This window comes from Leuciscus leuciscus (genome assembly GCF_965113295.1).
Source record: "Leuciscus leuciscus genome assembly, chromosome: 20".
NCBI classification, from domain to species: Eukaryota; Metazoa; Chordata; class Actinopteri; order Cypriniformes; family Leuciscidae; genus Leuciscus; species Leuciscus leuciscus.
The window spans coordinates 32693274-32708593 of NC_138744.1; the positions used below are offsets into that span (position 1 = coordinate 32693274).

Here is a 15320-nt window from a genome sequence, read left to right on the forward strand (position 1 = left end):
TTTGTCATCGATTACGGTTTTTATTTCGATAATTTTCTGACAAATATGATTAAATGGTGGACAACATCGTATCTATTAAAAAAAAAAAAAAAAAAAACATACCACTCTAAACCGTCCTGTGAAATCTGTAGTTGCAAAGTCTGTGCTTGAAATTCGTTCAGCACAATCCTCTTGTTTGTTAACGTTGTCAGGGTCTGAATCGTCTCGAAATGGTTTGAAATTTACGCAATCGTTAATATTTACATCTGAGTAGAGTTTGCGGTTATGAAGGGGCGGGACATTTCCTGAGCTTATCGCTGCCAATTTCAACACACTGGGCCAGAAAACCAATCACAACACCTTTTGTATTTCGGAAGGAGGGGCTTCATCGAAAACGACACATTCAACCACACTGGGGAGAGAGGCTTTGTAATAATGTAAAATATGTGAAAAATAATGCGTTTTTTGAACAATCAAGCATGTAACGACAATGACTATGACATGCGGTCACATGCTGTTCAAATTAGTAAATCCTGATCTCCAAACAGACAACGAGTGTTCATGGCGTCTCCAAGTCTGCTTGAACGGTCAAAATTGCATCTTTGTGGCTCCCCCGAGGGACATTTGAGTCACATAAGGAAACCCTGTTTTCTTAGAATCCCCTCTAAAACCCCCATTTCAACATGGACTCCCTGTGACTTTTCACAGACTCGTGACATTCCACACACACATACACACACACACACACACACACACACCAACATCCTTTTAAGTATGTAACTCAGGCTTGTATCTGAACTTCCTGTATGCATGTGTGATTAATGTTGTTTTGATCATATAGTTATGATCTTCGAGTGTTTGGATCTGAAATGTATTTTTGAAGAATGTTCTCCCAGTAGAATCGCATTCCGTAACCCGAGCTCATTGGCAGGTCATAAAATTTGACCACAGAGCTATCCAGCCCTATGCATGAGATAACAGGGTCGCAACATTCCAACACACACACACACAAACACACTCTGGACTGAAACCCCCTACAGAAAAGGACTTTTACCCATAAAGTCACTCTTAACTGTACTAAATATATATATTTGTGTGTTAAGAGGTGTGTGTAAACCATAGGAAAGCATATGTCCTATTTGTAACATTAATAGGACTGCTAGTGCCTATACAAATGCATAATAATGTATCTTTGCATGGCTACAAAGCCTATATTCTATTCTTGATATCTCTGTAATCCTCTCCAGCTGGCGGAGTTGAATTCCGATAGCAGAATTCAGTGATGCGCATTGTTTTATAAGTTCATATGTCTGGAGAAAATCCTCTCAAGTTAAAGTCAATCATGACTCATTCGAGTGGGCGTGTCTAACCGGACAAAGGAATCTTCCCGCTCGAAAAATCTCGACAGCTGATTCGTCCTACACGAAGGAGGGGACGGCACATTAGACACTGATAAAAGTCCAGACCTTCAGTAACTCGCCCTCTCATCTCTTCCAACTCAACTCATCCAACTTCTCTGGACCCTCTTCCTCGGCGCAGCGCTTCTCCAAAGGAACATCTGGAGGAGGCCCTGGCCTTCTCCATCGAGCGAGCACATGTTCGAGTCGTAGCTGCGTCCTTTGCAACAAAGACTGTAAACCTCTCCCATCCCGGGAGATGAACCTTATTTTCCGGTAACATTAAATTCAAGTGAGCCTTTACATCATCTTGCGAAACGACCCAGAAGACGAAGCTAGACACAAACCAGCCGGACACGCGCACGCGCGCCCCCCCCCTCTCTAGCCTGACCAGAAAGAGCACTCGCAAGTATATTGATTCCTATAAAAGCTGTTCCAGGTGTCTAGGTCTTAGGTCTGTGATTTAAGTTACCCTCTATCTTCCCTCTATATCTTTCTTTCTTTCATTTCATTTTCATTCTGATCACGCTATGTTTATGTTTTTGTTCGGTTAAATGTTTATTTGTTGGTTTGCATTTTTACGTACGTTTATGTTTGTAGTTTATATAATCTCTAGTGTGCGCCATTTTTATTAATAAACCCATGTATACTTTTAATTGTCTCTGTGTTTGAAAACCCACCTTATAAAGTCAATGAAATTGTAAAAGATCTAAGCTACAAGCTCGATATTGACTACCTTGAGTAGTTTTAATTCATAAACTCAGAAAGTTTGATATTTGCGGCCAGAAGATAAAACTTTCTTGGAGTTTGAAAAGAGATACCCACTTCTTAACTGTAATGATCAGACAGTACAGAACAAGGTAATCTCGATAATTGATAAAATAAATGTACATGCGACTTATGAATTATGACCATGAGTCATAAATATTAATATTGCCAAAATTCCCTATATTCTTGAGCTAATTCACATTTACCCAGAGGCATTTACGCTACAAGCATGAAAACATATTCTTCAACCCCGCAAAAGCAAAATCAAGACTTCGTAAAAGGGCTTCGTTTAAAAAAAAAAAAAAAAAAAAAACAGAACCTCCTCAAGGTAGTCAAGATAATTGAGTAAAAAAATAATTTGATGTTAGAATGTTGCCAATTCAAACTATTCAAAATATAAGTAAAATCTACAATAGTATATTAATGATGCTAAAAATAAATAAATAACACTGTTATGGCTATGACGGCAAAAATTGCTGCGGCAGCTGGTTCCAGGTTTCAGAACGAAGCTAATTTTACAGGTAAAATATGTTCTCGTTTATAACCAACACTTCAATTATATAATGAAGTGCAGATGAGAGTATCTGACAGCCGTCACGGTAATACTACTTTTGACAAGTATCACCACCGTCTCACACTGCCAGATGTGCTATTGTGAAGTTTTGAAAAATAAACAACTCGAAACTAATGACAGTCAGAGCGTCTGAGACCGAGATATCTGCGGCTGACAGGGAAGATTGGTAAGGCCTTTAATATGATGCAGTAGCTGTCTGTCCAGGTAATCTATCGATATCACACCGCTAGACCCCATTTGTGGCTACAAAGAATGATGAAAATCCTTCTCGGGCTCATTGAGAGCTCAGGTCACCTCCGCTAGAGCTGCTGAACTGCAGCTGATCGCTCGTGTCATACACATATTCTACTGTTATGTTAGGGATCAACTAAAGCTGAACTGAGGCAAAAGCACTGAGCACTTATTTCAAACACACAGCATTATGAAACGACTCACATGGAAAAACGAATACTGTCACACTATTTTGAGTCAAGCTTTCCCTTGCAGTAAAATACTGAGATTGAACAGTGATCGTTAGACAGTGGTTTTGACACACGGCTTGGTACCGCATGGATTTTACATGGTATTTACATGATGCTCTAAAAAAATAAAAACACAGTAATAGATCTTAGGTCCATAAATAATACAACTACAGTTTGTATAAGTTTGGGGTAGTACGTTTTGGGGGATGGGGGGGTGGATTAAATTGATCCCAAGTAACATGAACGTGTCATAGTTTTCACAAAAATATTAATCAGCACAACTGTTTTCAACATTGATAATAATCAGAAATACTTCTTGAGCATGCTGAAAATTCAGCTTTGACCACAGGAATACATTACATTTTTAAATATATTAAAATACAAAATATGTCATTTTAAATTGTAATAATTTTCACAATATTACAATTTTTGATCAAATAAATGCAGCCTTTGTGAGCAACCCCAAACTTTTTAATTATAGAGTATATTTGCATTACTCAGAGTAAAAATTTGACTTTTAACTTTATTTCTCATAAATGTGACTTTATACCAATTGTGACTTTAAATTTTGCAATCAATGTTGTCTTTATTATAGTTAAATTGTACTTAAAAAGAACTGAGTAATATTAATTAACTACATGCACTTACAATAGAGTTACTGTTAGGGTTTGGTTTATGGTTAGTTACTTGTAATTATGCATAATTTACTGTTATTACTACAGTAAGTACATATAGTAACAGTACTTATATAGTAATTATAATGTTACTTATATAGTAACATGTAACTACGTCACCTTAAAATAAAGTGTTACTCTTTATTTCTCATTGCTGTGCCTTTAATTCTAGTAATTGTGACTTTATGGCTCACAATTGCAACTTTATATTCCACAGGGTGACTTAACTATTTTGAAGTTTAGACTCAATTTATTATTTTTACTGGGTTTTTAACTCTGCAGCAGAAAGATACAATACAAACGACGAGGAACGTTAAAACTCAGTGATAGTGAACTTAGTTTGTTTGTTCAAATCACTAACTATGAGCAGTGATAACATTGATGCTTGCCTTAGAAAACACAACTGAGAAGATAATAAACTCTTGCTCTTCTCTGGAGCTCAGAGACACTGAGTTACATCTACAGTTGTTGGATGTTAGCACATTTCTGGGAAGGAGCTTATAATGATGCTGGCCCGTGGCAGGCAGAAGGTCTCACCCTTGTGTGTGGTCACCCGAGGACAACTCGATCTTGGATGGCCATCAGTTGTGCTGGTTTACTGATACCTTCTTTATAGTCTGAACACGGGTTCACTTCATAGTGTCTGGCACAAACTGGCACATGACAGTAGGCCTGCCTGCAGCTCGCCAATGGGTGTCTCTCGTGCTTCAGGTGACATTTGAGGCATTATGAAACACTGAAAATTTACTCTTTTTTTTTTTTTTTGAGATCTCAGCTTTTAAAAACCTTTTGAAAAAAAAGAGAAAGACCAGTAATTATTCCACCTGGACCTCGCTGGCTAAAAGAGCTTCTATAAATGATTTGCAAGTGATTGGTGACGGGGTAAAACACACAGTGTGTCAATTGAATGTGGTTCTCCAGAGTCGTGCGCAATAATACTAGTGGCAAGATTCCAAAAAACAGTCCAAAATATTATTAAACTACATAAATAAATACAATTTATTTACAAATTATACACCTAGACTACCAGTCAAAAGTTTGGAAAATTAAGATTAAAAAAAAAGTATCTTATGGTCACTTATGTTATTACATTTTCAAATAACTTTTCTATTGAATACTTTTTTTTTTAAATCCTGAGATCAAAGCTGAATTTTCAGCATTATTACTCCAGTCTTCAGAGTCGCATGATCCTTCAGAAATCAATACGCTGATTTTGACATGAGGGGGAGTAAATTATGACTGAATTTTCCATTTTTTGGTGAATGATTGCTTTAACCTGTTAGAGATTCAGTGAAGAGACTGTATGTAAACCACAGACGGATAGAAAGACAGGCGGATATATATATATACATACACACACACACACAGACGGACGGACGGACGGACGGATGGATGGATGGATAGATGTGCAGAAAAACACACCATTTCAAGAGGTTGTAAAGTATCAAGTAAAAGCTTTCAGAACTCGATCATCTCAGTGTTTGTCCTCTGAGGACGATGTGACACTTTTACAGTGGGTCCACTTTTAAAGACAGGCTCTTTCTTTAATAAACGGCATGGCAGAGAGCACTTTTATGTGTGTGAGGTAACAGTGATGATGAGCTGAGGAGATCCGTCTCGCTGCCCTCACAGAAGAAGAGCGTGATTGAGGAGAGGAAAGTAACAGCATATAAACACTGTGTACAGATGCGTGCAAGCCGAGAGCCGGAGATAGGATCATTGATTCTGAAAGGCTTCCAGCACATCCCAAAACATGATGGCTGAATTTGGGTCAAAAAGTTCCTAAATTATATTCTCTGCCATGTATTTTCTTATGCATGTATTCAGAGGTTCTCAACTGGTGGCTGTCATCCAAAAAATGTGTTGCAAGTCTTTTCTGATAGCACGTTAAAAATGAGAATGCTAAATGGACATAAAATGCTAACCATAATAAACGTATAATCGTGCCTTTAATTAGGATAGCAAAAATAATTAGCTGTTATTTCCCATGTATTTTGTTAACGAGGTTAAAAGTGTGTAAATTCTACACTGCTGGTGAATGGCTTACTTAAAGGGCCCTCATAGATTAATGTTGATTACCACAGAAAATAATGTTAATTTAATATTAAAGATGCTAAAATTGTTTATATCTTAAAAAAAAGAAAAAAGAAACTGGGTTACAGTGAGGAACTTACAATAGAACTGAATGGAGCCATAAACAATACATAAACAGATTTTATTGTAAAAAAAATAAATAAATAAAATAGTTTACTTCCCTTTCCAGCATAAAGTTCTGTGTAACTTTTTTTGACATGACAATGTAACAGCTAAAGCCCTAAAATGACAGTTGAAATGACAAAAACTCGAATAATAGGTATTGATTTTATTATTAGAACTAGCGTAAGTGCTTTTATGAAATAAAACTCTTCATATTTCTTCTTTTTGGCCCAAAAATTGGCCCAATATACTTCCACTCACTGTATAGTGCCTTACGGTACTGCCTCAATTTCTGTCTCTCTCTCTCTCTCTCTATATATATATATATATATATATATATACTGTGTGGGCATCAGGAAGCCACTATCAATATGTGGGGTTCTGAAGTCACCTTTCAATGTGCACTTGCTTTTTACTTTCACTTTTAATTTTTTATTGTTCAAAAGAAAAATTGTTAAATGCCTATAAAACCAATCATTTAAATACACATTAAATGAACAATACACAAATTTATATTTATGTTTTTTCACCAAATATAACATCACAAACATCTATATATACACGTACTATAGTACAGTACAGTCAACATCGTAATGGCATAATGTTGATTACTAGGGATGTGCCTGAAGCCAAAATCTGAATTCGCTCGCTTTTTACTTTCACTTTCAAATTCACGATCACACGTACTCTGTGTATATGAAGCGACGGTACTGACCAAACATATTAGATGAGAAAATATCTGTCGTGCAGCAAATCGTCCAACATCGTCCCGTCAGTCATCTCTCCTTACGATCTTCAGGTGATCAGTGAAATCTGATGTAATGTAATCTAACCGACAACCGCAGCAAAGCCGAACCATGTCCCTTTAGGGGCACCATAGAATGCGTTATTCACTTTCCTTGCCTTTCCGAAATTCCGATCTAGGCCTCAGGCTCATCCCTAGTAATCAACAATATGCCACAAATGCAGTTGACTGTACTGTACTATAGTATGTGTATTTAGAGATATTTGTGATGTTATATATGGTAAAAAAAAAATGTTTTAAAACCGCTGCCAAAGCATCAAACCAACTAAATTTCAATGACATTTAAAAAAAACCTCACCAAATTGCATATTGTTGGGCCTAAGCTGCCATTTCAATTATTGATTTTAACGGCTTTTTTAATTTAATTTTTTTTTTTTTACTTTTGAACAATAAAAAATAAATAAATACTGTGTTGGGTCACCACTTGGGTCTAATAAACAATCCGGTAACACTTTACAATACGGTTCATTTGTTAACATTAGTTGATGTATTAACTGACATGAACTAACAATGAGCAACATTTGTTACTGTATTTCTGAATCTTGGTTAACGTTAGTTAATAAAAATACAGCTGTTCATTGTTTGTTCATGTTAGTTCACAGTGCATTAACTAATGTTAACAAATACAACCTTTGATTTTAATAATGTATTAGTAAATGTAAAAAAAAAAAAAACATTAACAAAGATGAATAAATACAGTAGAACTGAAGTTCATTATTTAACCTTATTGTAAAGTGTTACAAACAATCCTGAAGCAAAACCGCCTCGACACACACAAGCTCTCTTATAAAGCTTCTATGTTATGCTTTTTTATGAATCTAATACAACAATCCTCATCCATAAATACAGTCAATAAAGAGAGCTAGGATAGACCCTTCACATTTAACTCAGCTCAAGTATGGCCGTACTTGCCTGTGAGGAGAGATATGAAATCATAATTTAACCATCCCATAATCAATTCTGGTTCCCAAGGGTGTGTGAGTGCGCTATCTTTAGACTGACAGCCCAGCTAAAATAAGCAACACAATCCTCTAAAAGTTTTTGATGTAAGGAAAGCTTAGCATTTGACAATGTCTGAACAAAAATGGCAAAAACATGAATTACAGTACAGTTGCTAAAAGATTCAACAACCATAATATATCAACCTTGTTTTTGTTTTTCCTCCTGACGGGAAAATAAGGCAAGAAACAGTGTTTCCCTTCTCCTCCAGCATCTTTTATTAATGATGCCCCTCATTTCGCTACTTCCACAGGCCACAGTCTTGCTTACTGTGCAGAGATCAATAATTCAAAGTCTCCTAAAGACAGGAATACCTTCAAATTGTGTTGACTTTTGGCTCAACTACTGCGCACATACCCTAATTAAAATAAGAGACACGGGTAAAACATTTCTGCTGTGTTGTGGGGAGAAATCCTTTGATTTTGTGCCATTACTACTACTGTTTTTCTGTAAACAAAAGACACTATTGTCCACCTCACTATTTCATATGACAAACAAAAATATATATATACTTTAAAATAAATACTATATATATATACACACACACATATATACATATATATATATATATATATATACACATATATAGTAATACATATTTTTAAATTGAATCTCCAAACTAATCTCTTTTTTAATGTCATCTTTTTTTTTTTTATCTCAATAGCATCTTTATCTCAATTTCTGAGGATAAAATGAGTAATTACATCCACACAACACTACAGTATAATTGAAAGACATTTTTTACAGTTAATAGGCATACAAATATTATAATAACTTTTAATTTAAGTTCACTTAAAATAATGTTCACATAAATCAATTATAATAAATGTCACATTTATCTGTGCTTTTAATATATTGTGTGTTCTATATACCGTATGTATGGCCTGGCAGCAGAATACAGCGTTTTTAGTGAATGGGGATCGTTTTGACAATGGTGTCGTCTGTACGAGGAAAACTCGAAGGAAAAACTTCTACGTTTTAAGCATATTGTTGTCATGTAAACTTACTATACATTTTTTTTTTTAAATAATCAAAGCGTTAAAAAGGAAATATTAATTGCAGAAAAAAATACATTATTTTTGACAGCCCTATTTAAAATACCCTTTTTTTTCTTAAGGCCACACACACACACTGCAACTAGGTTAAACTGTTAGAATCCATGTTTCTTCTTAAAGCTGCAGTCCGTAACTTTTTTGAGTTCAAAATTTACAAAATGTTTATAATAAGCGAGTACATCATGAATCAATTTTCCAAATGGTGTTTTTATCACTACTGTTTTCATAACAGTACACCTATTATAAGTGTTTGTATTCTGATTATTTTAGACTGGTACTGGAGTAGCCGAGTACCTGTGTGACTCGTCATAGACAGAAAGCTCCAGCTACAATGTTCTTCTGCAAGACACATGCTGTTCATTTATGTTTATTAACTGCTAGAACAGCAAAATTTACGGACTGCAGCTTTAACTAAAATGTTGCTATAGTCACTCAAAACTTTGCAGTTTGTAGGTGGCCAAAGAGGAGAGGGCTTAATACTGAGCCCAGGGGAACACCGCTGGTGACTGAAAAAGGTTTATATAACATATCTTTATAAGACAAGTCAATAAGTCAATGAAAAGACTTAGTTACCATGGATATTCTCTGGACATCAGGAATAGTCATCCTTTGAACATGTTTCTCCTTCACTTTGTATATAGATAATGTGGGAAGAGGCCTAAAGCAGTTAGGGTCAGCCTTATCACCACCTTTATGTAAGAGAAGGACGGTTGCCGTTTTCTAAGACATGGCGTGCCTGAATACTGAAAATACTGGATGATGGATGCAGTGACCTTGGAGAAAATGGGCCATGACCATCAGGTTTCATGAAATCCAGACTTCAGAGCTCCTTTAAACTCAGTTTTATGCAACAGCAAGGATGGGTGATGATTTAGGATGATGATGATGAGCAGCAAACAGTGTTGACAGAGGACACCATGTGCACTAAAATGAGGGCTTGTTCTCTAATTTCCTAACTGCTTTAGAGTGATTATTTTTTTCTTTCTTTATACTGGGGTGCATTAAAAAGTCGAATTCACACAGCACTGACAGACACTGAATCGCCACTTGACGGACCGTGGAATAGCTGAGAAATGGCCTACTGTAATCTGGTGATTGTCGCTGTTGGTCGGTGTATGTTGGTGCAATGTGAATTAGCTTTAAGTGTCTAAACCAAGCGGCAACCTTCCAGTCTCTCTCGTGAATCCAACACGGAAGTGGCATAAACTGCAATTCGTTGACTGGTCGCTAGAGAAAGGCTGTAAAAGAGAGTCAATCCCATAAACCCCCATGTTAAAATGACCAACTTTACAGCAAAAAAATGTAAAATGTTTACAGCCTGGTACAGTGATGGGGGTGAATTTTTTTATAACTCATCCGTTTCAATTATATTAAGCCTTAAAGTTCTGCATAATTAAGGGCGTGGCCACTTGAGTGACAGGTGGATTGCCGCTGATGTCACTACTAGCCGTTTGTCTGTTAGCGTCACGTCAATTCAGCTAATCCCAGCCGCTGAACTTGCCATCTCTGCTGTGTTTGTGCTTTTTCGGGATTATTTCATACAATTATCAAATAATATGTCTTGCTGTGCGGTTAATTGTACTAACAGACCATCCAAGAAGTCTGGCTCGATTTTTTCCGGTGAGTCAAATTCTAATATAATTTTATTTATTGATTTATTTAAAATAATTATTTTTAAAACTATCCTACACTCCAGAATCAGTTGTATAAAACAATCTGAAACATTGTCGTAAAATGTTACGCCTGCATTTCACAAATAGCGTAACATTTACTAACCCAGGCTATATTGGAAGTATTCGTTTTAATTGTTGACATGTCCTCAAAAATATGTGTAGGAAATAGGCCTGTATATCATAGACTTTATTCAGTCTATGGTCAAAACCCTGTTCCTGGAGGCACACCAACAGTACACATTATGGATATCCCTTTTATCTGACACATTTCAGGTCCTGGAGTCTTTACTTACAGTATGAGCTGAGTTGAATCAGGTGTTCAATTAGTAGGAGTTTGAAAAAGTGTATTGTTGGTGTTCCTCCACAAATAGGGTTGGGAAACACTTGCACACTCCGTCCGCTCGCTCGCTCACTCCCTCACTCCCTCACTCCCTCACTCCCTCACTCCCTCACTCCCTCACTCCCTCACTCCCTCACTCACTCACTCACTACCTCACTCACTCGCTCACTCACACTCTGACACTCTCGCACACTCAATCACTCAATCACTCACTCCCTCGAACACTCGCACTCTGACACTCTCGCTCACTCGCTCGCTCGCTCGCTCACTCACTCGCTCGCACTCGCTCACTCACACTCTGACACTCTCGTCTGACACTCTCGCACACTCAATCACTCACTACCTCACTCACTCACTCGCTCAGTAGCTCACTCACTCACACACTCACTCACACTCGCGTGCACATACGCACATATGCTCACACATAGTCAATCTACCTGACAGTTTGTTGTATTATAATGACAGTGAATCTACTTGACAGTTTGTTGTACTATAATGACAGTGAATCTACTTGACAGCTTTCATGCCAGATTGATTTTTTATGCTGTAGTTGATGTAAGTCTGTCTAACTACAGCAGCAACATCTTCATTAGCTTCACGGTGACACGATTAACAGTGTGACTGAACAGCTGACAAAACACACAGGTCATCTTCAACAGCAGGAATCAAGCTGATTTTTTTCTATTGATTGTTAGGCTTTTAGACGTCACGCCCACAGACTATCTTTCCACTGACCGTCTGATGCATAAAACATTTACATTTATGCATTTGGCAGATGCTTTTATCCAAAGCGACTTACATTGCATTTCGACTTACATTGCATAACACATTTTACATTCTTATCAGTTCTTGATTTCCCTGTGAATCGAACCCATGACCTTTGTGTTGAAAGCACCAACACTCTACTGTTTGAGCTACAGGAAAGCTGGAAAACATGAAACACATACAAACGTTAAGAGCTGGAGGAAATCACCAGTTCCTTTCAGACTGGCTTTATGCAACTTTCCGCAGTGCACAGGTTTAAAGTAGTGCTGCGAGAAACTTTTGGTTAAGTAGTTAGTAAGTATGCTTCGTTTTACATTCGCCACATTTTGTCATCAACAGGATCTGTTCGTTGTGGAGTGATTTGGAATAAGTTAGTCTGACCAGGAATCGCCAGAAGTCTGTGTGTGTGTGTGTGTGCGTGTGTACAGTAGGGCTACAATAACTTCTTGTAACTTTTTGTGATCCGATGTGGATTCTAATCACCGTACGAAGCAGAAATATTTATATGTGATGCAAAAGACTATGCGTCCAAACCATTACCATAGTAAACGTGGTAAATACGACCGCCTGTATAAATCAAACAGATCATATCTATCACAATCATGAATTAATTTTATCTGTCAGTACGTCTCGTCTCTTTTTACCGGACTGTCTGATATCCATATTTAGCTCTGCATATGTCATCAAATAAAACAAGACAGTTTTTTTCGAAAGCTTCCTCTATTTCTCTGACCGAAAATATAACTGTACTGGGAGAGAGAGAGTGCTAAAGCTCCTCAGGTCGTATTTTGGTGGAAATTCTATAGAAATGATTGTTCTTTCTAAATGTAGTACATACATACTGTCCTATGACTACAAATAAACAGAAACAGACGCGCCTGAATAAGTACGAATGTCCTCTTTCTTTTGTGAAATAACAGTAAATACCACTTTATTTCTGTGTGACTAATGTGCAGTCTTGACATAAATACATGTATTATGGTCAATATATCACTTATTAGTCTAAAACAGTGGTAAAACATCGATGCTTGGGTTTTACATTTTTAGGTAGGCCTAAAAAACAAAAATGCCAACAAACGGCTGCTTTTATCATGTTTGTTTTGCAATCTTGCTTCTTTCCAGTGATTTCTTTCTGATTAGTTTTCCGATAAAACATTCATTTGTTGGTGAAATGATGGGTTTGTGTGACGTTGTTCAGCGAGGTGTTTTATGGGTGGGTTTTAGTGCAGAGATAATAGTCGATAATGAAAATCCTCGACAACGAAAATCATTATCGATTAGTCGTGTCTGCCCACCGTACATGGAGAACTTCCACCAGTAGCATCAAATTACAATTACAGTGTGTGATCCAAGCTGCCCAAACATGAGAATACTATATTATAAGCTTCAAGCGAATGCATGAGCGTAATGTTTAACATGGCTTGCCCTGACAGGCGCTTTGACAGATGCGTGTTCAGTTTAACGTGTGATATGTTTCTTCAGCGCAAAACTTATTTTACGGTTATATTCTTATCTGTAAGTGTTCACACGAGTATTTCCATTTTGCATGAAGGCTCGTCCTGACAGTCTGCGTTAAACTTCAGACTGAATGAGCGCTGACCAGTGTTGCCAACTATTTTCAAAGGAAAGTAGCTAACGTCTTCCCTAAAAGTCTCTAAATGTCGCTAGATGACGTCATACGTCAATTAGCATATTCATGACGTCATCAGAGTCGTACTTGCGTTCTGCTTGCGCAATGTGTTTTCTCTCTAAATTAATGCTCACATACTGTGTATTTAATATAATATAATATAGCCGAATGTCAAATAAAGCTTTATTTCCTATATATTTTTTGTCAGACAATAGAACGAGTAGCTATGATATAGTGAATGACAAAACATTTTTATAGGCCTATGCGGAAAATGATCTGAATTGAGAGAGTTCGAACCGGATGAACTAAAGCTCTGTGATAGTGAGTATTACAAGTAATAATCACAAGAGAAGAAAGAAAATTAAAATGGTCAAACTAAACTCTTTAAATATAAAACAAAAGAGAAGCAGATAAGTGATAAGTCCGTAGAAACAACTACTCATTCATGTCAGCAGCCGTGCGCTCCACAGATGAACGTTCACTGAACAGGGTAGACGCAGCTGGAGAGAGTGACGGCGGGGAGAAAGCAAGACCTCGCGCTCGCAGGACAGTACTGGCAACATTTGGAGGTTACTGAGGTTTGTCCATAAAGTGGCTAGATTTGTCACTAGTCGCTTCTCAGAAAAAAAATTCGCTAAACGGGTCTGAAAAGTCGCTAAGTTGGCAACACTGGCGCTGACACTCACTTGCGCGTCACACAGGTACGCATTAGTGAGGGTGCAAAAATGTGAAATATCTGTTGTTGGATGTTTGATTTAGGTTTAAAAGTCAACATGTAAGTCAAGTATTTTATGAGAGAGGTAACTGTAAAGGGATAACAGCGTGTAATTGAATATGAAGTAAGACGTTTCTTACATTTACAGGATAAATAATTGACAGTAACAGGAGAGTGAATGTGTGTGTTCCTGCAGAACATTCCTCTTATCGAGTTTGTCAAGTCAAGTCAAGTCAAGTTTATTTGTATAGCGCTTTCACAATACAGATTGTATCAAAGCAGCTTCACAGTATTAAATTAAAATAATACAACAAAGTTTGTTTCAAGAGGAATTTATTGATTGATAAAATTAGATTAAATATCCCCAAAATATCCCCAACTGAGCAAGCCAAAGGCAACAGTGGCAAGGAACCGAAAAACTCCATCAAGTGACCTAATGGTGTCCTAAAACTCCATCAGGTGACCTAATGGAGAAAAAAAAACCTTGGGAGAACCCAGGCTCAGTCGGGGGCCAGTTCTCCTCTGGCATTTATGAGCTAGAGGCCGGATTGTAGTTTGATCTGTAGGATTATATGAATGCCTGGCTGAAGAGATGCGACTTTAATCTAGTTTTAAACTGGGAGAGCGAGTCTGAGCAACGAACAGTATCAGGAAGACTATTCCAGAGTTTTGGAGCCAAATGTGAAAATGCTCTCCCTCCTTTGGTGGTTCTGGATATCCTAGGTATGACCAAAAGCCTTGAATTTAGTGATCTTAAAGAGCGCGATGGATTATAGGGTGATAGAAGATCCGTTAAATAGACTGGAGCTAAGCCGTTTAGGGCTTTATAAGTCAGTAGCAATACCTTGTAATTAATACGGAACTTTATAGGTAACCAATGCAGTGATGATAAAATCGGTGTTATATGATCATATTTTCTTGATCTCGTAAGAACTCTAGCGGCGGCATTTTGGACTAACTGTAGCTTGTTTATTGAGGATGCAGGACAACCAGCTAATAAAGCATTACAGTAATCCAGTCTCGAGGTCATGAATGCATGAACTAACTTTTCTGCATCAGAAACTGATAGCATATTACGTAGCTTAGCAATGTTTCTAAGGTGGAAAAAGGCTGTTTTTGTAACATATGAAATATGATTTTCAAAAGACAGGTTGCAATCGAGTATAACACCCAGGTCTTTTACTGTAGAGGATAAAGTAACAGGACATCCTATGATGTTAAAGTTGTATTGTGCAAGGTTTTGTGGGCGGTTTTTTGAACCGATAAGTATTACCTCTGTCTTGTCTGGA

General features: G+C 37.2%; 1 protein-coding gene across 2 annotated transcripts in view; it reads right to left on the minus strand.

Annotated features, from left to right (window-relative positions):
- ascc3 (activating signal cointegrator 1 complex subunit 3) overlaps window positions 1–15320 on the minus strand; it is a 238871-nt gene that overhangs the window by 119183 nt on the left and 104368 nt on the right. The window lies entirely within an intron of this gene.